Source organism: Anser brachyrhynchus, assembly GCF_964034855.1.
Source record: "Anser brachyrhynchus genome assembly, chromosome: 6".
Classification (NCBI taxonomy): Eukaryota; Metazoa; Chordata; class Aves; order Anseriformes; family Anatidae; genus Anser; species Anser brachyrhynchus.
The window spans coordinates 21,268,901-21,296,857 of NC_137700.1; the positions used below are offsets into that span (position 1 = coordinate 21,268,901).

At 41.7% G+C, this 27,957-nt stretch overlaps 1 protein-coding gene across 10 annotated transcripts in view; it reads left to right on the top strand.

Moving 5' to 3' along the window:
* LOC308197640 (uncharacterized protein) overlaps window positions 1-27,957 on the top strand; it is a 628,187-nt gene that overhangs the window by 233,505 nt on the left and 366,725 nt on the right. Inside the window, exon 15 of one of the 10 annotated variants that reach the window (XR_013953169.1) lies at window positions 23,475-26,293. The exons of the other annotated variants lie outside the window; for them this stretch is intronic. The gene's annotated coding sequence lies outside the window, so the exon portion shown is untranslated. The remainder of the gene's footprint in view (window positions 1-23,474; window positions 26,294-27,957) is intronic. 10 annotated transcript variants of the gene reach the window in all.

Consider the following 27,957-nt stretch of genomic DNA (forward strand, 5'->3'; position numbering starts at 1 on the left):
TATCAGCCAACCCCTCGTAAGGGTCTTGGGCAAAGTTTTAGAGCTTTCAGAGTTTTGCAGGGTATAAAAACACTGTAATAAAACATCGCTCTTCACCATATGTGGTCTGTGGTGGTCTTCTCCTTTGGACCCCTGTTCACTGCAGTTCTTTCATGGGACCTTTCACCCACAACTTTTTTAGAATCATCCCAAATTTATTGCAGTGACTGCCACACACTGTGCATTCAGTGACACAGCCCCTGAAGCACTTTTTCAAATAGCTTCTTTTTTGCTTCTACTTAGACCACGGGTGGGGAGGGGGAGAACAGAGGGTGTCTGTGCTGTGCCAGCTCAGGAGCAATGAGTTCTTCCTCGGCAGGTTGTACCAAAGTATATAAGTATTCTAATCTAGTCTTCTGAATAATGATATACATTGCTTTTCTGTAGTGATGATGACTTTGTTTGTAAATTCACTGCACTTTATTTTAAAAAATTACATATATAAAAATACATTTTTAAAAACTGTGGGCAGTATTTCACCCCTCTCATCACATTCTCATTACTCTTGTGTCTCCCTTTTATGCTTGTAGGTGTCTGGGCAGCTCTGAGGTCAAAGTTATGACACATTGATTTCTTCTTTTATTGTTCCATTATCTTGTCTTTCCAAGTTGAGCACAGCACTCTTCCTTCATCCCCTTTTTCACTTTGAATTTTCAAAGTTGACAGCAGGTTATTGCATATCTTGACTTACGGTGCTTTTACTGTGAACCTGATGTAATGAGCTGTTGTGCATAAGTCTTCTTTCTGTATCCCTTCTGTTTCTGAAAGTATACTAGTATTGAAACAAGGAAGTTATATTGTGTTTAATTTCTAGTATTATGTCTCCGTTTGTAGTAATTACAGCAACCAAAAAAAGGGATACTTGTACATTTTGGAATTAAAGGCATTGTGCGATACTGTCAGCTCAAATGCCAGCTCTACAAGCACGTTGCTATCTCTTTTTTGTGTCTGGGTTGTCTACTGTTTTCCTGGTCCTGCAAGTACGCCCTTGAATCAGCAGAAGCCCTGCGGTGACCATACCGTCATGTTGGACCTTCCATGCCTGACTTGTTTGACCACGATAGCCCTATGACACGTGTTGTATACAGATTTTGAAAAAACACAGGCTAATTCATCATCACAGATCTACCACAAAATGTGGGATTTTACTACAGGCTGGGAGATGAGTGGTTGGAAAGCTGCCTGGCAGAGAAGGACCTGGGAGTACTGGTTGATAGTCGGCTGAATATGAGCCAGCAGTGTGCTCAGGTGGCCAAGAAGGCCAACAGTATCCTGGCTTGTATAAGAAGCAGTGTGGCCAGCAGGTCTAGGGAAGTGATTGCCCCTTGTACTCGGCTCTGGTGAGGCCGCACCTCGAGTACTGTGTTCAGTTTTGGGCCCCTCGCTACAAGAAGGACACGGAGGTGCTCAAGCGTGTCCAGAGAAGGGCGACAAAGCTGGTGAGGGGTCTGGAGAACAAGTCTTAGGAGGAGCGGCTGAGGGAGCTGGGCTTGTTCAGCCTGGAGAAGAGGAGGCTCAGGGGCGACCTTATCGCTCTCTACAGGTACCTTAAAGGAGGCTGTAGCGAGGTAGGGGTTGGTCGATTCTCCCACGTGCCTGGTGACAGGACGATGGGGAATGGGCTGAAGTTGCGCCAGGGGAGTTTTAGGTTGGATATTAGGAAGAACTTCTTTACCGAAAGGGTTGTTAGGCATTGGAATGGGCTGCCCAGGGAAGTGGTGGAGTCACCATCCCTGGAGGTCTTTAAGAGACGTTTAGATGTAGAGCTTAGTGTCTGGTTTAGTGGAGGACTTGGTAGTGTTAGGTCAGAGGTTGGGCTAGGTGATCTTGGAGGTCTTTTCCAACCTAGACGATTCTGTGATTGTGAGTTTCCTGCAAGACCCTTTTCAACCACTAGTTTGGAAAGTATCACATATCTAGCACCATGCTAGGACAGAGGATGCTGTTCTCCTGCCTTTCATATGCCTGGAGGGGACTTACCTCTTCTACTCCGTCCTTCTTAAGATGCCTGTCATGTGTGCTGCGTTAAAAGGGTGTCTTGAAGCAGCTCTGGAAGGCATCTTTGTTAAGTAGAGGGGAGGAGAGAGGATGATTCTTTTTCCTGTTTCTACTAAGTCCTTAGCAAAACTTAAACTCTGTACGTTTGCTGGATGTTGTCATCTGAATAAGGACTTTGGGATAGAAATCTAGTGTTTGCTTGTCGTCACTGCATATTGGCAAAAATGGGATTTACTGAGGCATTTTGTCTGTAATTGATATGATATAAACAGAGGAATAAATGTATTAAATATTTTATTTTTGCAAGTTGGGGATTGATGCCAGAATACAGGAACAGCTGTAGCCTCTAACGAGGGAAGATGGATGCTGTGTATAAAATCAATCTATATGTGTTGTTTATACAATTACAGCATTAAAATGCAAAGAAGCTGCCAGTCAAAATGCTGACAACATGCAAAGCTATAAAATAGCAAAGCAAGTGCTTTTGATGTTTAGTGATGGAGTAAATGTTTGTCAGCTCTTTCAGTTTAATGTAACTCCACAAAGAGGAGAGAAAGAGATGTATTATGAACATCCATCAATCATCTGTTCTGTGGCATTCCACGTGTCTGTTAGAATTGCAGTAAGAAAACACTGCTGTCCAGCTACGCGTTGTGTCATTATATTGTAATTAAATCACTACTTTGAGAATGGAGAGTTAATACAGGGAGAAGAATAAGCATCAGAAGGAGGAACTATTCTGGATGTAGTTCCAGACACCCTCCACCCTTTAATTTTTTTTGGAAAAAGGACTGAAGATCAAGTTAACTTTTATTTCCATCTTCACTGCTTAAATCTCTTGGTTTGTTCCTTAGCTTTCCTTAGTTGCTGAAGTGGAATATTTCTGCTCTATCAAAGATGGTAACTTGTTTGTAAACTCTTCCTGTTCCTTGTTTTTTTTTTTTCTTCTGTCATTCATAGTAAGTAACTATTTTTCTATTTTCTGTTTATATTTTGGTGTTTGCCATAGTAGCTAAGCCATGTGAACACCCTGCAGCACTCAACCATCCCTTCCGTATTGGTATGCGGTACAATTACTGTAACATGTTTAAAATTCACTGCAGGATGAATGTATTATGGTAGCACTTCGTGTAGCACCTTTCATGTAAAAAAAAAAAAAATCTAACCAGGCGCTTTGCGGGGTGAATAATAGAACTACAAAGATAAATAATATATTTAGAGGGATAAATAATACATAAAAGCAGAGAGAGGAATTAAGAGGCAAAGCAGGAAATGAGTTTTAGCTTTAACAGAAGTTAGAATTGATAAAGCAAGGAAGCTACAGATGGCCAGCTTTCCAGTTTGGTCTCATTTGATTGTTTGGAGTTGAGCTGTGATAATCACAAGTGAAGCGTTGCCTGAGCCTTTTATTCGTATCATTTAGAAATCTGCCCAGACTGTTGACAGCATTAGGTGACCTAAAATACAGACAGAAAGCTGTCCCTAGTAAGACTGTTTCTCCATCTTTGTTTTCACTACTGCCTGTCCAAAAGGTACAGCTTTTTAATGAAATGTTTGTGTGCTGGCATAATTTCAAAGCATGAAACTGGATCTCTCTCCCTTCCCCCCCTCCCCCCCGCCTTTTTTTTGAAAAGGGAAAATGATGAGAAGATGAAGATGATTAATAAGGAGAGTGGATGAGAAGGGGGGGGAAAAAGAAAGCTAAAAGCTGTGGTGTTAAGCTAAATGAAACTCTTCACTCACATGGGTTCAGCAAGCTTATGTTACAGAGGACCTTCAGCTTAAAGACAGCATTGACATGAATGTAAAAAGTCATTGGAAGGAATTGGTTCCCTCTGGTCCGAGAAAGTGGTTTCAGTTGCAGACTTGGAAACCACTACTCATATTCGTGAGCTTCATCCAATGAATTAGTTCTGCAAGATCGTGTCTTACTTTAGCCTAAGCTCTTCCTTGATTGTTTTTCACTTCAGCTTTAATTCAGCCCGGTGTGTAGAAGAGTTTACATGCTGGAGTTCAATACCACTGTAGATATATTGCTCTCTGGAATATATGTAGGTCTACCTGATCCTTTATTTTTATGACGCTTTTATTGTTATAGTACATCTCAGTAATATACAGTAAAAGGAAGGGAAATAAAGCTTTCCTATGAAAATTACTCCTTTTGCCAAATGAGAGAGAATTCTTTTTTTGCTTGTGGATATTGTCAAATCTGGTAAACTTTTGGTAGCAACAGTGAGCTATTCCCTCCTTGCCCTCTCACCTTGTCCAAAATTAAATTGGTTTTCCAGGGAAAACAATAAAAATGTTTTCAAAAAGGAATGAGTAATACTCATAAGACTAGAGAGGCATAAACGTAACTGTAACACGGCAAGAATATAAAAGCAGATTTTCTCTGAGAGGTTGTTAGAGGTATGGAGGAGGAGATTTTTTTTTTTTTTTTAAGGGGGGGAGATCTCACCCACAACCTTCAACAACGGTGAAAGACATCAAAAGCTAAGTGTAAGAGCTTGTTGTGCATCATTGAGGCAGAGCTGTAATTTAAAATGCTGAATTGTGAGCCCTGTGGGTTTGAATATCAGATATTTAGTACTGAGATTGATAATGCAAGGAGGTCTTCTTATGTATAGTACATAGGCGTTAATGCATCAGGGAGCAAAAGTATCTTCCCTTCAAGCAGCTGCTGCTAAAATACAAGGGAAGCAAAAATAGGCCTTGTACTGATTTTCTTTTTGTTAAATTAATATTCCGTACCAGGAAAAACTCTTCCCTGAAGACTGAAGATTAGGGTGTTGGTTTTTTTTTGTGTGTTTGTTTGTTTCCCCCCTCTTCCTTCATTCTGTAGTTACAACCAGGAAAGATGGACTCGCTCAGCCCTCCTTCCTTCCATATTTTCGGAGTAGCCTCAGGGCCATATAGACTTAAGTGAGGGCCACTGAATTTAGTTTCTCTATCCATCCTTCTATGATCTATACTGCAGAGGTGCAGCAACTGTGCAAAACACTTTTTTATTAACTTCTAAACTTTAACTCATTCTGGTTTAATGACTGGAATCAGAATAAAACAGCAACACATTGTTACTGCTTTATGAACATGGGTTTGTATGATTTATTTGTGATTTGGTTATCAAAGTTTCTGTAACTGACTTTGTAATGCTTTTTCTGGGAAATTGTTGTGTGTTAAACTCTTAAACAACAACAACAAAACACAAAACAAACACAAACCACCGCCACCAAAAAGAAAACAACCATCAAACCCTGGTAAAATTATCCTCTCTGTAAAGCACTAATACAGTGGAGTGATTGATCATTTCTGTTCTCTAAAGACTGAATTTTCATGTATATTCTTCAGTATGCATAAGTGTAGTTACTGCATCTTGGTAAAACTCTACTGAACTAAACCTGTGGGGCAGAGAAATTGGTGGCATCGTAGATGCAATGTGAGTCAGGCAGGTTGGTGACTTGGTAGCTGGTGCTCCGCAGAAGAGTTTCAAACCCTGTAAAGGGCGGGCACAGCAAAAACCTGCAATTTGTTGTTGGAAGTCAGCCTCCCAGCAGCATGCTGTTGTGCACAGTCGTATTTACAAACTTCCTTTCAAAGAACGTTTATCTAGATAGCCCAGAGATAAAACATCTGAATTCTTGACCATAAAACTCGAGCCTTCTTACTGAAAATATTTGAAGTCAGGAAGCAGCTGGTGTGCTGTGACAGGGTTTCCTCTTCTTCATTGAGGCCTCAGCTGTGTTGTGCTGTCTTTACTTTGTTGTGCACAGAGTTCCTTCTTTCATTAAAGAGGCCTTAGATGTTGATACGAATTACAAACTACTCAAGATACATGGAATGGAAAACAAGATCAAAGTTGCCTTATACTACCTCTGGTAGTGCAGTTGGATACAAAGAAAGGTCTTATTTTCTCCTGTCAGATAATCTGCCAATTGATTCACTTTTATGTTAGCTGTGAATTTGTCCTTTGTAAACTCTTGTATAGAAATGAAGAACACACCATCCTGAAAAACAGTAAGAACTGAAGCTGTAAGGTACTTGCAGTGTGTGTAAGGGGGGGGTGTTCTTTTTTTTTTTTTAATATTTGTTTTAAATTTTGGGGTTGTGGGGAAGATTTGCAAGTAGCATTCAGCTTGAAGAGTTTTCCAGATGAAATAATACTAAAAAAAATTATGTTTGTTGACTGAAGAACTGAAATTTTATAACTAACGTAGGTATTCAGTGTTAGAAATAAGCTGCTAAATTTGATTGCAACATCAAGAGGTTGCAATGAAGTCCTTAAGGCTTTTTAAGAAGGTCTGTGAGTATTAAGTGATCCATAGGGTATGGCAGTCCAATATGTACAGCTGTGCTGAAAACTTATACATAAACACAGCAGAATTACTTTTTGTCAATATAACAAAAAATAGCAACTCAACTTATTTTGTAACTCACTATACTTCTTCCAACTGTTTTTTTTAAGTTACAAGGTACTTTGGTCCCATTGCAAAAAATCTGCATTCAACTCCTTTTAAAAATGTTTGCTCAGAATTCAGCTTACACAGAACTGTAATTTCCAGAAGTCTTGTCCCCTGTCCCACAGCCCAATGAGATGGGCACCTCCCTAGTTGCTGTATGCCCTATGAAGGGAAAACCAATTTGTAAATCGAGGATTTACAGTTACTTCCTAGCTGGTCCCTGGTTTCTTTACGTTGACTTACCTTTCTTGCTGTTTTTACCTCCCAGTTTGAAAATGTAAGGCATTTGCTCTCCAGCTGAAACTTTCACAATTCCAAAACTTAAACAGGACGTGAAGGCCAAGTGCCATAAGTTCTGTGTTAACAAACAGTTCTGTTGTGACCGGTGTTGTGGAGCCTGTAGTTAATGTTTCTGCTTGCTAACCTAACAGAGAACAGGCAAAACAAAGTGGTTTGAATTAAGATAGAGAAGAGGGAGATACCTTTTTTTTTTCCTGCTTTACTGCTATGTATACATTACGTCTAGTTCATCTAAAACTTGTTTTGAAACTTCTCCTCAGATACTGCAGTCTCTTTTTCTACGGGTCCCCATCTTGCTATAACATCCTTGATTGATCACTTTGGCAGTGAGAGGCAGTAGATTGAAGTGCTGCTGCTGTTCTTCCTCTCTCTGTTCTTTGATGATTGAGTGTGTCTGCATGCTGAGGGTATTGATGAAGCAGTGCCTTTGGACCACTTAGCAAATATGACTTGTCTTCCTCTGCTTCAAACCCAGCGTCTCTTTTTGCCATGGACTTCCATGATGGTGTAAATGCTGCTGCATTCAAACTAGACCCAAACGGAACTTTTTAAAGTTATGTTTTGTGGATATGGTTGACATTGGTGGCACTCTGCAATTTGTAGTGGAGTTGGTTTCCATGGGAAGCAGTTGTGACAGTTGGTATGAATTAAGATGTGTAGTAAAGATGCTTTAAGATTAACATAAAGTGAGTGACAGCCCCTTTACTTGTTCATTTAAGGGTTTACATTGAGATGCAGTATCCTTCATATCCATGTCTTCATTTAATTCATTTTTGCTGAATTTTCTATGAAGAAAATGTTCTGATATTTTAAAAAAGAGGTAGTAAAATTCAACACGGCTGCAGATCACCTTTACTTACAATACACAGCTTGTGGAAACATGCTTAAAGTCAGTATTGGTCTTCTGCTTTTTCACTTTCTAAGTCTCCTCTTTCAGATGATTGCAGCAAAAAAGGAGAATATAGTAAACAGCCTAGGGTTTCTCACTGAGCTGGACAAAGGAGTAACAAGATAACTTGAAATTCAAGCGATCCAATTAAAAACAAAAAAGGGGTGCAAGCTGAAACTGTCTAATTAATTTGCAGTTACATTGGGGTGCTACAAATTATCTAGTACTAGAAACACCTAAATCAGGGCTTGGTGCCTTTCTAAAGGACCTAGGACTTTAACTTGAGTTTGGCTTCTCATGAAAAAAAAAAAAAAATAAAAATTACTGTACATAGGTGGTTGGAAGGTTGTAAAATATATAAGCTTCTGATTTGATTTCTGTCTTTTCCGGTTTGAGAGCTAACACAAGCTGAGTTTGGTTTGTCAGATCTTCCTAGCAAGTGGGAAGAACTTGTTGAATTTGTTTCTGTACCCTGAAGAAACAGTCACCACAACTCATAGTCCCATGGTCCTTTCTTTTTTCCCCCACAAATACTGTGAGACAGTAATTTTTTGTGGCTCTAAATATTTATGATTTTGGCTGCGTTTATGTCAAGGTACAATTTCCTTGTTCCTTTTTCATCTTTTGGACTAAGAAAGTTAAAATACTGGTTTACTGTTGGAACTAAGCCAGCTCAGCAGCTTCCTTTCCACCACTGAGATTTCCATGACTTGTTGGGAAACAGCAGGACTGCGTGAGGGGGCAGTAACTGATTCCATGGGGATATCACCTCGCTGCAGACCCCTCTGCTTCCTGCCCTCTTGTCCCAGCTTCTGGGACCGCTAGCCCTGCTCCAGGTCCCCTCCTCAGGGCCAGGAGGTTTGTTGGAGATGACTGAGAGTGGAGAACATGGGTATGATCTGCCTCCAGGTCAGGGTGGAGGCAGTGCTGGAGCAGGCTGGAGACGGGCTGCAGGAGAGAGATCACAGAATCACAGAAATCACAGAATCACAGAGATGCTGAGCGGTGGTGGGCTGCCTTGGTAGCGCTACATGGGGTGCAGGACCACTGGTGCTCCCCGTTGTCATTTAGAATTGCATGTATCTGAAACTGTAATAATACTTATTATGTATATTTTCTGTAGTGGTAATTGGGACTCTCTGAGCATAGTTTAGAACAGAGAAAAGAACAAAGTCATAACTGTAACGTGGTAAAGGTGATGAGAAGGCTCTCCTGTCTGTTTGTCCTGTTGGTTTCATTTTTTCTATGTTACAATCCCTTCCTAGCAAAGCAGCTGGCTCAAAGGTGACAATTGTTATAGCATTGACTTAAAAAAAGAGAGGGTCGCGTTCAGGTTCCTGATTGAGTGGTTTTGTATCCTGATTGATACTGTGGTTTTGATGCGTAGGGCAAGAGCTAGCACAGGCCATTGAGAGGGACACAAATGCTTGGGGGTGAGAGGTCTGTCTTTTCTTCAAAAAATGAAACAAAAAGAGTTTTCTGAAGCCCTGTACTTCATTCTGCTATAAGAGGAATCATTTGAAATCTTAATTTACCTGGTTTAGGAAAGAGAAAGTCACTTGTTTGCTGCTCAGAATGGCTTGATGACAGGTTAAGGCAGCCAAAGCTGCACATGAGCTGAAATCTGTCTAAATTCCTGCACATAATTTCTCGAAGTTGTCTTTTTCTCCAACGACACCCTGCAAGAAATATGGAGCTTCCTCTTGCGTATGTCCCAGATCACCTCTCAGAAATGGCTGTTCAGGTTGGAAAGACCTGGGTGCAAAGCTGTTGTAATTGTGAATTACTGCAGTAATCCCCTGGGTTCCGGACCTCTGGAGTCTCACCACCTTTCATCTATCATTCCTTTGCATTCCCAGCTCTCAGCTGAAGGAGTTAGAACCGGACTGAGAACATCTTTCAAAGCCCAGATAAATCATGGCACTTTTCAGGGATAGATTTGTGTTCATGCACCTCATCTTTATTTGCTGAAATAGGGGAAGTATGTGTAATTTTTCCTGGAACAAGAAAATGCCATTCATGAGGACTTGAGTTAGTTTCCTCCAGAGAATCTCATCATTTTGATGCACCAAAATCATTTCAGAAGAGATCTAAAAATAAATAAATATATACAGGTGAGACTGCTGTTGTGTCTCTGTCTATGTTAAAAACAAAAAATGCTGATCCTCAGACATTGCAAATAACATAAATTTTTCAGGGTGGGCTAACAGCTGTTCGGCACTGTTGATGAAAGGGAGCTGTAACGAATACCCTCAAAAGAAATTAGTGACCAAAACACATGAAAGTTCCACATTACAGGATTAGAAATGAAGTGAAAGAAGAGAAGCCTTTGAAAATCAAAGCAGCAAGTGTCTTCATGTCATAACATAAGAGTTGGTTCAATTTTCTTGGGGTTTTAAGCGCTGTGGATCAGCATCACAGACGGTTTTACTCATGTTGTGGATTTGGGGGTGCAGGCCCGGGAAGCCAGGCCTATGTTGGGGGAGGCAGGATGGAACAGAGCAGATCAGCTGGCAGCAAGTATTAATGAGGGCACCGTCCAAACGCCTCCTGAACTGCTCGCATACTCAAGGCGAGGCCGCACCATCACCAAACAAGAGGAGGCCCCCCCTCTTCTGACTGGCCAACTGCGCTGCGTGTAATGCACCCCCCGAGGCGCAGGGCCCTCCTGTGAACTGTCGTCTACTGCTTGCATCGGATTGTGGTTTTATGTACCAGTTTTCTCAAGGAAAACTGCTTCAACCGCAAAGAGATTTCTTGAGAACTTAGGGGTAACTAATGCTGTATGTTTCACCTGAAAGCCGAGGTCGTTTTTATATCATCTTTTACATCACCCAAGCTGCAGTTTGCTTGTGGTACAAGCCTTCTGTTGATTTCAGCTGCATATCTGTAGCAATGTGAGAATTGTGGAGTTGATAGTGTGAAGCATCTTCATATTTATTAAAGCATTTTATGAAGCACAAAGAATGCCTAGGAATCTTGGATTCCTAGGAACAACTTCACTCAAAAACTGCTCAATATTATTATAAAAATAAAATCATTCTACTGAACTAAGAAGTGGGAAAGATGCGAGTGGAAGAGCATACTAGTCATCCTGTTCATAAACAAAGTAACGTGGATGAGCTTGGGCCATGTTTTCACAGGCCATGTTAACTTCCAGATCTACATTTTTTTTTTTTTTTGGTGTATGGCCAGAGGCAACGCCAACAAACTCAGAAACTGAGAAGTTAGGCCTGTAGAGCATGTAATAAAAAATAAAAATAATTTCCAGAAATGTGCTTATTATGTGTGCGACTAATTCAGTCACCAAGTATTTTACCTAAAATTTTCTTGGGGAAGGAGAGTTATTGATATGCATAGGGTAGGTTGGCAATAAGGACAAGGAGGAATTTTGGAAAAGAATCTGCATTTCAATTAAATCCATTGTTTGAATTTTCAAAAAGTATTTTGAAAACAAAACAAATAAAACTTGTGCTCACATTATTCGTTGAGAAATCTCAGGAGTGTTCCAGCTAATCAGGGATTTATGGCTAAGTATTGCGTAAACCCCTGGTATTACACTAAAAGACATGTGTCAATGAATAAGTAGAAAATTAAACAGTAAACTTAGTTTTTGTCTTCAGAAAATATTAACCTTGGTTGCGCATGAATAAAATGGAAGGAGAAGTGTCAGAATATTTCTGTAGGAATGAAATGCTGAAAATGAGAGTAAATGTTACATTATAACTAATTGTCTGAAACTGTACAGTGGCAGATGGCTTGTTACGATGCTTAGGGACTTTTTTTTGTCATCCTCTGTTGTCAGTAAAAGTAGTTGTCATGAGTCAGATCCGAAATGATTGTCTGCTGATCATGGTTTATTGAGAAACTCATTTTGTATGAAAGTCACTGCTCTTTGGAAGGCGAGCATGGTGCCAAAGGTTCAGCGGAGTCTCACTTACAACTGGAATTTAATTTGTGTAGATGTGCTGGCCTCTGGCAGAGGTGATTTTCATACTTCATGAAAAGTGAGGTTGAATATATGTACCAAGCGTGGCTGTACATTAAAGCAAGGAAAAGCGGAGGCAGGCTGGAAAAATCATCATTTCAGCCTGCTGCTAAAAAATGTTTTCAAAAGTTGACTAAAGAGTATGAAAGTATTGGGAAAGTTGTAGGGATGAGGCTTTTAGATGTCCAACACTCTTCTTCTTTCATGTGATGCCGAAGCTAAGGATTTTTCAAAGCAGGGAGAATAAACGGGATATGTTGTCTTCAAGCGAAGAAATATATTTGTGAGGTCAAGCTGCTAAGTCTCTGCCTGACTGCGACCAGACCTAGTTATTGAAGCCTGCCATACTGGGGACGGTCTCTCTCTCACTGTTCCCATGGGTTAATGAAAATCTGAATGCAGTACACCCCCAAAATGCCAGGCTCTGGACTTTCCATCTGAATTGTTATGACAAATGCAAGGTTGCATTTGTCTCTACTTAAGGAACGTCCGAATCATTGCAAGACAGACCCTATATCAGTCCATTACACCAGCAAGTATGCCTTTCATCTTTTTTCTCCCCTATAGATCTGGTGATTTTATCTCCTCTTATTTTACAACCATCGGGCTCTCTTCCTTGTTAATAAGTTTGCACTATTACCTACTGGAGGGACTCCAATGTCATTCAGACTTGTAAAAATGTTCGCCCTAGATTTTGGCCTGTAGCTATGGTGCTGGAAATGAAAAGGATACACGTGACACTGTTGGTATCACAGCAACAAGAAAATGGCAATAGTCTATAATAATTGTTCCTTCTCAGGAGCAGGACTCGCCATTTCAGTGGAATTTAGTAAGTTGCAAACATTGCCTTAATTAGAGTCAGCAGGAGTTAAAGATTTGAAAGAGACAGCCTCTAAATTTTTAAGAGGCCTGAAGCACCTAGTTAATATTCTTTGAAGAATCAACGTTAATGTTTCAATTTGTCTTTTAGCCAAACGTAATGTAGTTTAAAATGGTAAATGTTCTGTGCACCTCAAAATTTCTTTAATTGAGGAACTTCTGTTCAGCTTCTAAAATTGCTCACTAGTCAGCTTTGGGAAGCAGTCTGCTTAATGATTTGGCACAGGACACATTCCTAAGTACCCTTCTATCTATATACTCTCAGTTGTGATTCACAGTGTACACAGGCTTAGATACATGACAGATCTGAAATTTAAAATAAGCTTTTTGTGAATGGCATTCAAATCATGAGAGCGATCAACAGCAGGTAAGCCCAGGATGCTAAGGAGGAGAAAATGACTTGAACTCTGATGGTTCTCCTTAATGCAGGGAAATCTCAGTGAGTCTGTGTTAACAAATATGCAGGGATATTTTTAATCTGCTGTATTTACTGTTAACGGGAGCTTCGCTTGCAGCTTCCCACACTCTGCAGTTAAGAATGACTCTCCTTTTTAGTTGTTTTAACATGATTTTCTTCGCTTTTCATTACTTATTGTAGATCACTGAAATTACTGGTTTTCCAACTTTGTCACGATCTGGTAATAAAACTTAATAAAACCAGGAAACACAAAATACCTAGCTAATGCATTCTAATGCTGCAAATGTTAGACTATTGGTTACTTTACCCTTGAATGATTAAGTTAAGCTTTTCTTTGTGGAAGTGTGGTGAAAATGTACTTCATCTGGCCTTAGTAGCTCTTGTATTATGTGTGCAGATCTCTGCCAAAAAAGGACTAGCTTTGTTAAATTATTTTCTTAGATGGATATGCCGTAACCCCCCATATAACTAAACTAGAAATGAAAGTCTTTTCCTTTGTCCAACAGCTGTTTAGCCCTTAGCCTGAGACAGAGTACTAAGGAAGTCCAGTTACGGTAGCTGTTGCTATTGCAGAAATTGTTCCTTAACTCATGATAACTACCCAGCAGCTGCCTAGTTCTGGCCCAGGAGTGATTATGTTAGGTGCTAGTGAACCGCTGCTCTTGCCATTCCCGCAGCCGGCTGGTGGATGCGGTGCCATGCACTGGATTATGGTGCAGCTTGAGAAAACACCACGTGAGGAGCTGTCAAAGTGACGTGTGAGCATGGCACAGCAGAACCCATTTAGAAGGAAGAGTGAAGAACTGCCAGAGCAGAATTGGTGAGCCTGTAGTTGTCGTGTAGAAAATGAAGAAAGAGGCAGATGCCCAGCCTATCCCTGAGCAGCCGGTACCCCTCCCGTCCCCCAGCCAGCCACCCCACATTAGTTGTCCAGCATGGTACGGAATTCCCCTTTGGCCAGCTGGGGTCAGCTGTCCTGCTTCTGTCCCCTCCCAGCTCCTGCTGCACCCCGAGCCTCCTGGCTAGCAGGGCAGTGTGAGAAGCTGGAAAGTTCTTGACTCAGTGTAAGCACTGCTCTGCAACAGTTAAAACAAGTAGGAGACATTTCTTCTCAGAAAGAGCGGTCAGGCTTTGGAATGGGTTGCCCAGGGAAGTGGTGGCGTCACTGCCCCTGGGGGTGTTCAAGGAAAGGTTGGAGCTGGTATGTAGGGACGTGGTTTAGTGGGTGACATTGATAGCAGGGGGATGGTTGGACCAGATGATCTTGGAGGTCTTTTCCAACCTTAATGATTCTATGTTACACTGATGAGAGGCTAGAGCCTGAGCTGGAAAACGTCATGTGGAATGTGTGGAATAAGGTAAATCAGGCTGCAATTTGCTAGGTTCTGCTGTTTTGCCACCAAACCTTACCCATAAAAGTGGCCTAGAAGAAAGCTGGAGAGGGACTCTGTCAGGGAGTGTGGCCATGGAACCAGGAATAATGGCTTTGAACAAATGGAGGGGAGATTTAGATGAGATGTGACGTGAGGAAGAAATTCTTCGCTCGGCGCACAAAGCGCACATGGGAATTAGGGCTGAAGATGCACCTTACTTCTGTTCTTTTCCGTAAAGAATAGAATGAAATTGCCTAAAAAGCAGTGTTAAAAATAAACCCAGGGCACAGGATGGGAGGTGCAGGGCAGTCCCCGTGGCCGAGGGGCAGCCTTTCTCTCTGGCAAGTCAAATGGCCCGGGGGAGCCAGCCCCAGAAAAGGGGCCCTCAGCCCCCCAAGCCTCCTCCTTGTCCACGTGAGGGCATCTTCCAGGCCGCTCCCAACACAGCCGCCTTTGGCCACGCGTGGGCCACTCCATCACAGAGGCTTGCTGAGGTCACAGTGGCCACCACTGCCCCGCCTTTGCTGCGGGCCCTATAAAACAGGCCCCCTGCAGCCGGCCCAGCATTCGCTGAGCATCTGGGCCCTCCGACTGCCAGCTTGTGCGGCAGGAGGAAGACTAGAAGAGCAAGGCGAGCAGCAGGCCTCCTTGGTGTGCGAGGACGGCGATGCCGTCCGGTGAAGCACCAAGAAGGAATGCACCTGAGCAGAAGGAGATGTGTCGTGGGCGGAGGGATAGCGCCGGCGGCACAAGAGACACCAGTGCCCAAGGGACCTCTGGCGCCCAGCCCACAGACGCATCCAGGCGGTACCATTGGCACCGCAACGATGCGGGGAACAGGCCGGCCCCTCACACACCCAGCGACAGGGATCCTGGGCCTTACCATAGGAGCAACGGTGACATGGGGCGAAGGCGGGAGCATCTGGCAGACAGCCGCGGGGAGCAGAGGCGTGCCCATAGTCCGGAGCACAGTGCGGGACCCAGTAATGGCCGTAAACCAGAGGGCAGCGTCGGACCCATGCATGAAAATCAAGCCGACAGTGGCGTGGGACCGAGGCGTGGGACTGGACGACCCCCTGGTTCGGCACCCTGGCCTGAGAACATTCCGGACGGAAGGCATCCCGTTTGGGCAGTCCCGGGCAAGGACTGGCTTAGCCTTCTGCCCAACACCGTGGAGCCCATGGAGCTGGATCCACGAGATGTGGAGGAACGGGTGGAAGTGGATCCACCTCTGCCGGGACAGGCCTGGGACTACTGCGGCATGTCTTTGTGCTCTGCCATCCGAGAGCACCAACAGCATCGCAGGAGTGCCCGGCGAGCCCCCTACTCGTTGCTCAGGCTCCATCGCAAGTATTAGCTTGGAGCCACCAAACACCACGGACACCCCGCAGGCTTGCCTGCAAGATGTCCCGGCAATAAACAGCTCTTGCCGATTCTCAGGGGTTGTGTGAGTGCTTTTTTCTTTTTTTTGCGGGGGGGGGGGGGGGGTAGGAATGGGCTAAAGTTGCGCCAGGGGAGGTTTAGGTTGGATATTAGGAAGAAGTTCTTTACCGAAAGGGTCGTTAGGCGTTGGAATGGGCTGCCCAGGGAAGTGGTTGAGTCACCATCCCTGGAGGTCTTGAAAAGACGTTTAGATGTAGAGCTTAGTGATCTGGTTTAGTGGAGGACTTGGTAGTGTTAGGTCAAAGGTTGGACTAGGTGATCTTGGAGGTCTCTTCCAACCTAGGTGACTCTGTGATTCTGTGATATGCAAAGACATAATCTTTTATTGGGTAATTGAAATTACTGTGGCCAAGGTAGTACAGAAAAAAGAACAAAGTGGTCATGACATTACAATAAATAATGTACGACAACTGGGAAAAAAAAGATAATTAATCCTTATAAGAGGAGTTCGAGCACTACAGGAAACAATACAGGACTGAATAAAAGACGCACAGTGTTATACTCTGCAAATGTTGAAGAAAAACATGAATAGAAGCTATTTGTTCTGGAATTGAGAGAGACCATAGCCTTTGACTTTACAAATGAAGAGGAAAATTTAGGGAGTTGCTTTAAAACCGACAGACCAACCAAACCTGTTTTCCAATGTAGTAGAACTTAGCTCCACTGGGGTATCATTGTAGCTTAGAGTTTGTGAGGGTGGATTGTCCTGAATCTTTGTCTTGAACATCAGCTGAGAAGGGGAGATGACACTTCGGGATAAAAAACAGAAGAAAACGGTTATGAGGTCAGTCTTATCCTAGACTACATCAGTTAAAATTGAATCTCAGCCCTATGCTGATGTGAATGAGATCTTTGTCAGCTAGAATCCTCATAACTGCACCTCTCCATTGCCAAATTCATGAAACAGAGTCACAGAAGAATACAGTCACCCTTTGTATTAAAAAGCTGAAACATGAGAGGTTTTAGCCTGGCTTCATAAGGAAATAGCTCTTCAGTGAGAGTGCTCTGTGAGCATGTGTTTTCATCTGTCTGGCTGTCTGTCCCTTTGTGCCAGCACCAAATAGCTTTTGAATCTATTGACTAACTGCAAAAGCATTTGACAGAAGGCTGATGTCTTAGAAATGCTTACTTTCAGTAGGAACCCTAGATAATTGTATCAGCAACCAAGAGGGTTCTGTGTAGCTCCTGGCCAGCTAGCCAGTTAGGATTTGTAGGTGTCCGTGCTGGCCACAGCACTTGCTGCCCTTTGCTCAGCCAAGCTTTGGGCTTCATTGATCTGAGCCCTGAAGTATTTTGTTGCAAAGTAAAGTGACACAGTTCTTAGCTAGTGGCAGTGGTTTGGGGATCGGTTTTCATCTTGCACGTGAGGTAAAGAGTAGGATAACTAAAAGTGAAAAAGGCAATATGCTTTTGTTAAGTAGGAATGGGGTAGGCTTGCAGGGAAAATTTAAACGTACCGTTTAATTCTGAAATGCAGAAATGCACAAAAAAGCTACAGGAGAAAGTAGAAACTCAATGAAATAGAGAGAGAAAAGAGATGATCTGAAGAGCAGGGTCTTGTAAAGTATTAAGAAATCTTGAGTAAGAAGAATATCCTGAATAACCAGAATCCAGAGAATACCCTGACCAGTGGGCTTGAGGTGAAAAGGTTCACACTTTGAACCTCATCAGAATGTACTGATCAAATCCAAGGGAGCAGGTAGCATGGATACTAGATTTGTAAAGTGCTTCCAAATGGCAAAGTCATTTAGAGAGCAAATGGAAAACCACCTACTGTGAAGCACTGAGGACAACATCAGAGGCAGATCTAGTAATGCGTGGCGTCTGATGAAAACTGGAGGAATAATAAAGATGATTTGTATCTTGGGGAACAGTAATGAGGGATATCCGAGATGAGTAACACTCAAATGAGGATAAATTCATATACATGACTGGATGATGCAAATAAGGAGAGAAAAATAGCTGAAATAACATTATAGGCAAGCCAATTGAGAAAGATTTGTCAAAAATGCAACATGCAGATTAGATGTCATCTAGCCTAAATGCTAGAAATACATAATAACATTTTGTTCTATTTGTTTATGCCATTAAAGTGTTTGAGAGCTGCGGCTGGGCATGTAATCATTTTTATATTTACCTATGGTCACTGCAGTACTGATATCTAATTCATTATTTTCTAAAGTGCTTTGGAATACATTGTGTTTTAAAGGAATAAAACCAAATTCTATTCTTTGATCCCTACTCCATCATGCAGGGAAGCTACACCATCAAGACTCAAAGGACAGGAACCCATAAAATAAGTTAAAAGACAGGAGGCTAAGGCAGAAAAAATGACTCAGCTACTCATTGTCGTAAATTCTGGATCAAACAGTAATTTGAATTTACAGTAGCCACCCACTCTAAAAAGAATTGTGTTCCTTTCAGTGCTTGAAATGTCACGCTGAATATGCAGCGTCGTGCACAAATCAAGGTTCAGATTACTTAGGTTTCTGGTCATGACTTCTAAATGTGCTTTTCCTGGCTTTCACCTAATGCTATTTTATGTCCAGTTTAAGAAATGATGATCTGATGCTCATATGGCTGGTCACTACTTATTTGCTTATTTCTGCATACATTTCTGATTGTTTGTTTCTCTTGTTTTGTTTTCTTCTATGTTTGTTTCTCTCATTTTGTTTTCTTCTCTCAGTTAGTTAAATGATTGTTCCAAAGCTGATATTTATTCTTGGCATGTGGTTATTTATATGTAATACTCAACTGTCTTGCTTATGTGACTAGGAGAGTGGTGGAGGACTTTGGCTTCCCTTTGTCCTTCAAAACCTTTGCTGTTCACCAAAGAGGCAAAAGTCCATGGGTAATAAATCAAAATATGCTGGTCAGGTTACTAGTTATATGAAAAGAAACATATATAACTGCAAGCAAATTGCTAGAATATTTTATCTTACTTGTGGAAATTGTGTGTATACCTCTGAATAGTACATCTCTACTGAAACAACACAGCAGATAAAAGACATGTCAACTACATTGACTGAGTGGGCTTAGACTGTCAAGTTACGGGACTGAGATTTTGGGTTGTATGACTGGTGTGACACACGCAAGCAGAAAGGCCAGCAGTCTGTTGACAGAATAATAGTGCTGGTCCCCATTGACGTGGAGAGAGAAATTTTCAGTTTGGGGGTCTGTTATATGAAAATTCAGAGAGCGTATTTTAGCAAATCATGCTAAGACTGCATGTCTACCAAAGATGTTGAAACCAAGAATATATTTCATTAGTGTTAATGGTAAGTGAATTTTTGGTGTGAAAGAGGCGTGTGAAGTACAGTGGATGACGAAGAGAACATAGAAGATGCAGTTAAACTTAGCTAGGCGTTTGGAATGTAAGAGTTGTCAACTTGTCTCAACGTTGGCAGGAAGGCAGAATGATACTGCTCCACTTTGGGACTGTCAGAGTATCAAAAAATATATTGGTCCATGAAAACATGTTAAGTAGTTTAAGGAAAAAAAAAAGGACTGGATGCCTGTTGACAACTGTGGGTTTGTCTGCCTACCATGGTGGGTGGTGGTGGTGGGTCACCACGTTGATACACTTGGACCTCAGGCTCTGGTGAATGGTAATTCCTGAAGATTGTTGACCTGGTTGTGAGGGAGTTCCAGCACTAACCTTTGGCTACACTGTGTTACGATACTATTTTGGTCCTAATTTGGTTTCAGATACTGGGATAGATGACCACACAGATTTGAGCTGGTAAACTTGTTTGTGGCTTTGATTTCAGGTGTAGCTGATGGCTCAGAGATAGAGAGCATCAAAAGGCTGTCCCAAGAAACCTGTCCAATGAGATGAGATCCACTAATGAATGATTTTATATACTTGATTAATTAAATGCTAATCCATAGCCTTGGGCCAGCAGGTTTGAGTACAAGTTGATAAATTAGTCATTCCTGCAACGTGTGCTTCTGGAAGCATGTCCCATCTGTAAGCAGCTGATGAATGCAGCATTACAAAAATAACAGCTCTTGTCCCTTCTAAGTGTGCACTTTTCTAATAGAAAATTACATGCTGATTATTCAGAGAATCATGTAACAACAAATACGTAGATCTTTGTGATATTTCACTATGAATTGTATGCCAGTGTTCAGGGTTAGCTCATGAGCATATCAGCTTTCTTACCATCAGTATTGTCTCTCTTTTGGTTTTCATTGGTGCTGTGTCCTGAATGTCTTTGAAAAATGTTATTTCAGTGTATGCAAATCAAGGATGTTGGTCCTTATTTCCAGTGTGCAGCTTGATTTCTTTTTAGGGGAGATTGTTTGTTTGTTTGTTTGTTTTTTTCCTAATATATCTTTTTATTTCATCAACAGGAATAAAATATTGGCAAAATCGTTATAAGTTATATATATCCTTATATTTAGTGTTTAGCTAGAAGCCATTGTGTTGGTTCCACTTGATTTTGTGTAGCACAATACTTTGTCATTTGTTGAGTAAGGGAAATTTGCTGAGCAGATAATCTTATAACAGTGTGCCATCATGTAAGGCTGAGAATTACCAATGATTGCTGCTGATGCTAAAACAGTCGGCACAGCCCAACTAAGCTAGCAGACATCAGCCCCATCAGCTTCCTTTTATAAACCAATGACTGCATGAGGTTGTATTAGCATAAATCTAGCAAATGAGGTGTGCACGAGCCAGAAGTTTCCTGAAGACATGTTATGCTGTTTGGCAGTAACCCTAGGAGCTCAAGATGCATAATAGAGCCAGGAGGGAAATATGTGTCTGATCCTTAATTGGGAAGAAAGTTTGTTACCTCTGTGAGGGTAACCAGTTCCAGGAAACCAGACCAGACTGTCCCATCTCAGCCCAGGAAGCATGCTGGGAGCAGCATGCAAGATCCTGCTGGGAGGAGACATGAGCGTGGCAGATATCTTTCTGAACTAGTGCAGCATGGGAAGGTTTGCTAGTACTTCTCTGACAGACCAAGATTTACAAAAAGGAGAGTACACTTGGGCAGGAAAGTAAGCCAGAGGGATGTTCAGCTTGTGAGAATTTGGGGATGTGCCCACATAAGCACAGACAACTTTTAGCAAGAGTAATTTTGGAGTAAACAGCCTCACAAACACATGCCCCAAGTATAAAGCAAAATGAGAACGATTCAAAACGGAACTGTTGAGAATGGTAAGGACCACACGGAAAACAATTGTGACTTGGTAAAGTAGTTCTATTCAGGTTTGTAAAACAAATATTGTGGTGCCCATGTAGCATTTTGTAACATGTATGCAATAGTATTTTGTTCCAGAGAATGACTCTCCTAGGTAATTCCTTGGCTGTTCAAATTGAGACACCAGGCATGACGTAATAGCTGGAAACAGTTAAATAACCACAAAAATGTAAGAGCTTTTTCTTTACGAGCTGCATGGTGGTATCTGTGATTCTTGAAACAGTAAAATGATTCTCTTGGAAATCAATATGTAATCTAACTCACTTACCAGTCTGGCATGATGTACTAAGAATTTTCAAAAGCGTGGCACAATTTGAATTTGTATATTTACAGTAAAAAAAAAAAAGTCCCAGAAGTTTAGTTTCCCCTGTCTATTATGCACTGTATTAATTAGGTGGAAGAATACCAATGGTTTCAAAGAAAACGTCAGTGAATATTTAAGTAAAGTCCTAAAACATTCATGGAAATGTTGTGTTGGAATAGCTGATAGGAAGAGACAGGCAGTAATTTTGTCAGAAGGGAAGGGGGAGGTTCTGCCTGCTCTAGAATGAGGATGCTCCAGGAAGAGGTTGCCAAGAACAAACCAAAAATCTAGAATCCTGTCTCTTCCACCATGTGCTATAATCCATGATGCCATCCCTCTACTGGTCTCTATCCTGCTACTGCCCTTGAACAGTGAGATTTGGGCTGACTTTGGGTATCGCTGTGGGAAGCTTTTGGGGGATCAGGGAAGCAAGACCGTGAGTGTCAAGCAGTGGTAGCAGAGAAGGCAGTCCGATGCATCGAAACGGTGAGAAGCTGATGATAAGCTTCTTGTGGTTTGATTAGTTTGAAAACATGGTGAGCAGTTGACTGCCTCCTAAGAAAGACCCAGACTCCTACATTTTGGTACGTTAGTATTGTTTCATCTAAGTGACCTAAGATACACTGACTCTCTGTGTAAGCCTAGCATTTATAGGTCTTAGCAGGCTCTTCTGCTCTATCCAAATGTGGGAATAAATTATGGAAGATAAAGTTTTCTTTGTGTGTTGTTAGCAACTTTTTTGTTTGCTCAGACAAATACTAAGCTAGTGACTATGAATATTGTCATCTTTTTAATGATGTATGTAGTGTAAGTATTCCCTGTGTTCTGCTTTACTGTTTTATGAGATTTCACAATTAGATTAGATTCGGTCAATATCTGAATTTAAAATAAAAAAAGATCAGGATACCTTTTGAAGTAGGTTCAGTCCAGCATTTTTGATATTCGTTGACTTAAGGAGAGTGAATGAATGACATTAATTATGTTCACCAGTGAGGTTTTGTTTCATTTTGTATTTTTCTTTAAGGATGGTGGGTAATAAATGGGCTGGTGGTTTATGATCATTAAATATCACAAATACAGCAGCTGCAATGACAGTTCTAGCAGCCGTAGTAGAATTCTTTTTACCTTGAATTTCAGTAATTTATACCACCTATTTTGTCCACATACGTATTTCACTTTGATACTGTGTTGTTCAGTTCCTGTTCTTTCTTTGAGTGCTCTTCTAATTTCCAAGGCCTGCTGTGTCCCTGAGCTAGCTGTAGATGTATGCTGTAATAATACTTGGGATGAAATGTAAGAGGATATTGTTATTATAGGTTGTAAAACAAATGGATGATTGGAAAAAACTGAGGTGCTCTTCTTGTTGTTGCTTCCTTTCAGAGAAAACACTACATTTCGTAATATCTTTATTTAAATGATATTTTATTTATAGCACTACACTCTGTCTTAGGAATTGAATTATACTAAGAGTATCTAAAAACTAGCAAGTATTATGCTTTTTTGTAGAGAACAGAACTAACAAGTATTACAGTTTTCTGTAGAGCAGAATCAACATCTTCATATAATCTCTGCAGTATTATTTTGCTATCTTGAGAACCCAGACAGGCTCTGTGGATTTACCTCAACCTGAAGAGACCTCTCCTGCTTCTCAGAAGTTTTAGGTCACTGTAAATATTGCACTGGATTAGAGAGTGCTTAATGCCTTTTTTTTAAGGATCATGAAAGCAAAAATAATGCCCTGTCTTTGACATGTATACTGCAAAGCAAAACAGCACCCTGAACTGGTCTTCCAGAAGGGAGAGACTGAGAAATCACCAATAACTCATCCTTTAGTCTTCCAGAAGCATGTTCCAGTAGTATTTTGAAACTGCTCATGGGGAAAACTAAACTAATCCTGTCTCAAAGTACCTTCTGAAAGGCCTCAGAAGGAAGAGTCAGTAAGAATAAGCTGAGTCCCCTACAATAACAAAGGGAATTATAACTCCATTAATGTCAATACTGGGCCAATGAGCAAAAATATCCTCACTTATCCCAATTAACAGGCTTACATTTCTGAATATCTTGGCACAGCATTGTGCATTTTGAAAACAAACTGAAACCTTGTGTCCATATGAATGTGACATAGTCCTGAGTGACGACATGATTGATCCTTACTGTGTCCTTCTGCCAAGCACAGGTTTGAAAACCATGCCCACAAAAAGCTGAGGACAGGTGGGATGTGGAGACTGCAGCCGAGTGAGGAGGATCCTGCAGGTCACAGCTGTACACCTGCCTCCACTCAGCATCGAGGCTGCCCTTTCTTCAGCTCCACATGTGGTTGTTGCATCCCAGGCCTGACCGGGGAGCATTTATATGAACAGTTGCAGTAGGAAGTCCTGGAGGATCTGCTAAGCAAAGTGAGGACACAGCTTTACAGTAGTCAGGAGTGCAGGTGTGAACAATCACGACTGAGTTAGTCTGAAATGCTAAATTCTGCCATCTCTCCCACCTCTTCCCTGTTGCCTCTACTAAACGTCCTACATTTTGTCATTAGGGTTGAGTAGCAAAACAATACATCTGCAAATAGCTGCCCAGAAGATGAAACTGTTATTTTTGAGCATGAATAGCTCTGCATGGAGTTGACCTGATTGAGGGGAAAAAAAAAGTTCAAGCCGAGTTACTTAAGCTAAAAATACTTTCTCTCATACTTGAAGACAAAAGAAGTGCCTTCCTGCAGTGTGACCTAGGTACGACCTTGCGCAGAGCCTGACATTCTCCTCTATGGGAGGCAGATGATTTTGTGTAGTTAGAGATGGTCCTTACAGTATCCCTATGTGTTCTGGATAATAGAGTACTTTATGTGTATTGAAAACCAAAACAAGGTAATGGGCATGTTTATCTCATAGGTAGGTACATTTATCAAGTGTGCAGTGGTAGAACAATGGCTTGCACCTTGAAAATTTCCCTCTTTAGGGGAGTGTAGTGGGTTTACGTGGCAAGGTTTTGGTAGCAGGGGGCCATAGGGGTGGCTTCTGTGAGAAGGATCTAGAAGCTGCCCCATGTTAGGTAAGGGCCCCACTGCTGACCAGAGCTGAGACAATAAGCGATGTTGTTTTGCGCCTCCGTGAGAGCATATTTAAGACAGGGAAAAAAACGCTGCACCACACAGAAGCTGGGAGAGTGAGAGGAGTGAGGAACAGCCTTGCAGGCGCCAAAGTCAGTGAAGAAGGAGGGGGAGAGGTGCTCCAGGCGCCGGAGCAGAAGTCCCGTGTGGCCTGTGGTGAGGCCCATGGTGAAGCAGGCTGTCCCCCTGCAGCCCACGGAGTACCACGGTGGAGCAGGGTTCCACCCTGCAGCCCGTGGAGGAGACCACGGTGGAGCAGGAGGACCTGCACCGACGGAGGCTGCGGCCTGTGGAAGACCCCTGCCGGAGCAGATTCCGGGCCGGACCTGTAGGCCGTGGAGAGGAGCCCACGCAGGAGCAGGTGAGCTGGCAGGAGCTGCTGCCCGTGGGGGATCCAGGTTGGAGCAGTTCGCTCCTGAGGGATGGACCCCGTGGTACGGACCCATATCTGGAGCAGTTCTTGAAGAGCTGCTGCCTGTGGGCAGCCCACGCCGGATCAGTTCAGCAAGGACTGCATCCCGTGGGAGGGACCCCACAGCACAGGGGACGAGAGTGACCGAGAAGGAGCAGCGGAGAAGCAGCGCTATAGACTGACCATAACCCCCATTCCCCTGTTCCCCTGTGCTGCTTGGGGGGAGGAGGTGGAAGAGGGTGGATGGGGGGGAAGGTGCTTTTGGTTTCTTTCCTTTGTTTCTCGTTTCTCTAGCTTGTTAGTAATAAGCAATAAATCTTACTGTCTCCCTACGCTGAGTCTGTTTTGCCCGTCACAATAATTACTGAGCGATCTCCTCGTCCTTACCTCAACCCTTGAGCCCTTTTCATCGTATTTTCTCCTCGTTCCTCTTTGAGGAGGGGGAGTGAGAGAGTGGTTGTGGTGGAGCTTGGCCGCCCACTCGAGTAAAACCACCACAGGGAGAGAAGAAGAAAAGTTTTTCTGCTGGGCCTGATATTAGCCAGTCTTCCTAAATCAGCAGCAACCTTGTTTGTTTTTATAACAATCAAAAGATGTGTTAGGAATATACAGGAATAGTTTCAGTATCAGTCCTCTAACCTCTATGGCTTAGAGGATGGTGTTTTATACTGCTTTTAATACTCTTTTTTTAATCCTTCCCATTCGTAGTAGTAGTTCTCTCTGTTCAGCTGCAATACAAAACGACCTTCACTTTTTCTCCTTCACTTTTCATAATAATTTTTAGAATAGAAAACAAGAGCTTATTGTCTGTTATTTAAAAATTATCTCCTTTATTTGTAAATAAATAGCAGCCCTGGAACAGTTAATTGAATTTGTTTAGTATGGTTATAGGGTGCAACAAAAAGTATTCATCTGTCATTGTCATCAGTGATATCTTATTCATGGAGCTGTAATTCAATGTCGTTTCTCTCCAAAAGTTATAAAAGCATTATAAAAGTGTTACGAGAGAAATAAGAGTAACCAGTCCGCGCAGATCACTGAGATTGTCAAATCATACAGAGCACAAAACGCATTTGTTTGTTCTGTGCTGGGTAATGCTACCTCGTGTCCTTAGTTTTGAAGTAAGTTCCTATGAAGTCAAAAGAGAATATATAAGCTTCTAAAAATACCGAATCTTGAAAGGAAACATGAAATTTCTGTCATATTTTTGATATAGGAAAACGTGTGAGAGTTTTTAGCATTTAAATTAATATATATGTATACATATATATATATATATACGTAAACACACAGATGTGTGGTAGATAGACACACAGATATGTGGTAGATAGAATATTTTTACTGCCTGGGGCTTTGACAGTCAGCTTTTACAACTCAAAGTTTATTATTGGTATTTGTTCACCTAGTATTTGCCCATTTTTTTCTTAAAAAAGGAAAAAAAGCAAAGAAATCCATATAAATTTGCGCCATCCCTGAAAGTGTTTAAGGCCAGGCTGGATGGGGCTTTGAGCAAGCTGGTCTGGTGGGAGGTGTCCCTGCCACCCCCCCCTGCAGGGGGGTGGAACTGGGTGATCTTTAAGGTCCCTTCCAACCTAAACCATTCTATAATTCTTTGAAACCTTTAAAGTGATGTACTGTTATTTTAGGACACTAATTTCTGATTTATCGTTTAGTTCTGCTTATGTGACCTACATCTCTGTGTTACTGGAGAGCATGCTGTCCAGCTGGAATGTACACAGAAACTTTGTTTATTTAGTATTAAAAAAATTCAGTGCGATTCATCATGAGGGCTAGAAGGTAGCTGTATGCATATATGCTGTGAAGGTTTTTTTTTTCTCTGACATTTTTAGATATCATGAAGAATATATTGGATGCTCCCCTCTCCATTTGATACCGTAGGTTTCATCTGTAATTTATCATTCCTCAGAAATGCTATTTCAATTTTACCTTGTTTCAGTGTTATTTCACAGTGACAGTAGTAACTGGTACAAAATATAGATGTCTGCTATTGTTAAAACAACAAAATGCACACCAAAATAATCTACTTTTTATCAAACTATTTTCATCAACCTTGTCTAAGGAACCCACTGAACATGCTGTTATTAGGATTAGCAATTCATATACCTGATTTTTGACCCATTTTTGTCCCCTGACTTCTAGGACCATTCTAGTACCATAAATGAGCTTATTAGTGGCATAAATGAATTTCTAATTTAAGAAATTAATCTGAGGTTTGTTTTTTTTAATATGTCCATTATTTTTTCTCTTTATGGGGCACCTTTACCTCTTAGCTGGATTGCATTATGGAGATTTTAAAATGTGAGTCTATGTAATGTTTATTAACAACAGACTCATATAGTAATTATTACTTGTAGAAGCATACTGTCTAGAGGCCAAGACTTAAGACCTTATTCAAGACATTCCACATCCTTCTGAGTTGTTCTCAGTTGGGCAGATTTTAAGAATATGAAAAAAGTGTCAATGCAAGCTGTCTTCTTTAACTGTCTATTTTTGTACTGACTATTTTCTGGTTCCTTTTGTTCTAACCCTTGAGTATCTAGGGTAAGTTCTGTATATTTGCCATAACCTCATAGAAGAGAAAGCAGTATTCTCATCTGAGAGGCAACAATCTGAGAGACAACAGACAGAGGGTAGGAAAGGTACTGTGAGACGGGAGCCTCTGGTTTATCTCCAGGTGATTCCCCAGATCTCTCTGACTTACTGCTATGGAACTACAGAGTTTCTTGTTTTGTATGGTAACTCACAGTTAGGTATTTTGCAGTTAATTTATTCTCCTTGGGCCACACATTTCCGTTCTGTGTAATTCAAGATGTGTAAAGACATGTATTGCTTCTGAGGAGAATGCAGAGTGCCACAGAGAGTAGGAGGTGAATTGTCACTTTTCTTCTGGTTCTTCTGAACACAAATCCATAGGATTTAACATCAGGTATCTTCCACCCCTTGGGCCTTATGCTGGTGATCCTGGGTCCATAGAGTAGCTGTTCTCAGGCTTGATAAATTAAACGACAAGAAGCTCAGGGTGCAGAACAATTGGAAATGGAGGCAGGGTCACACTGAATACTGAAACAGACTACAGATCTTTTTCTCACAGGAGGGAGAAGGCAAGACTTGGTACATAAGTTG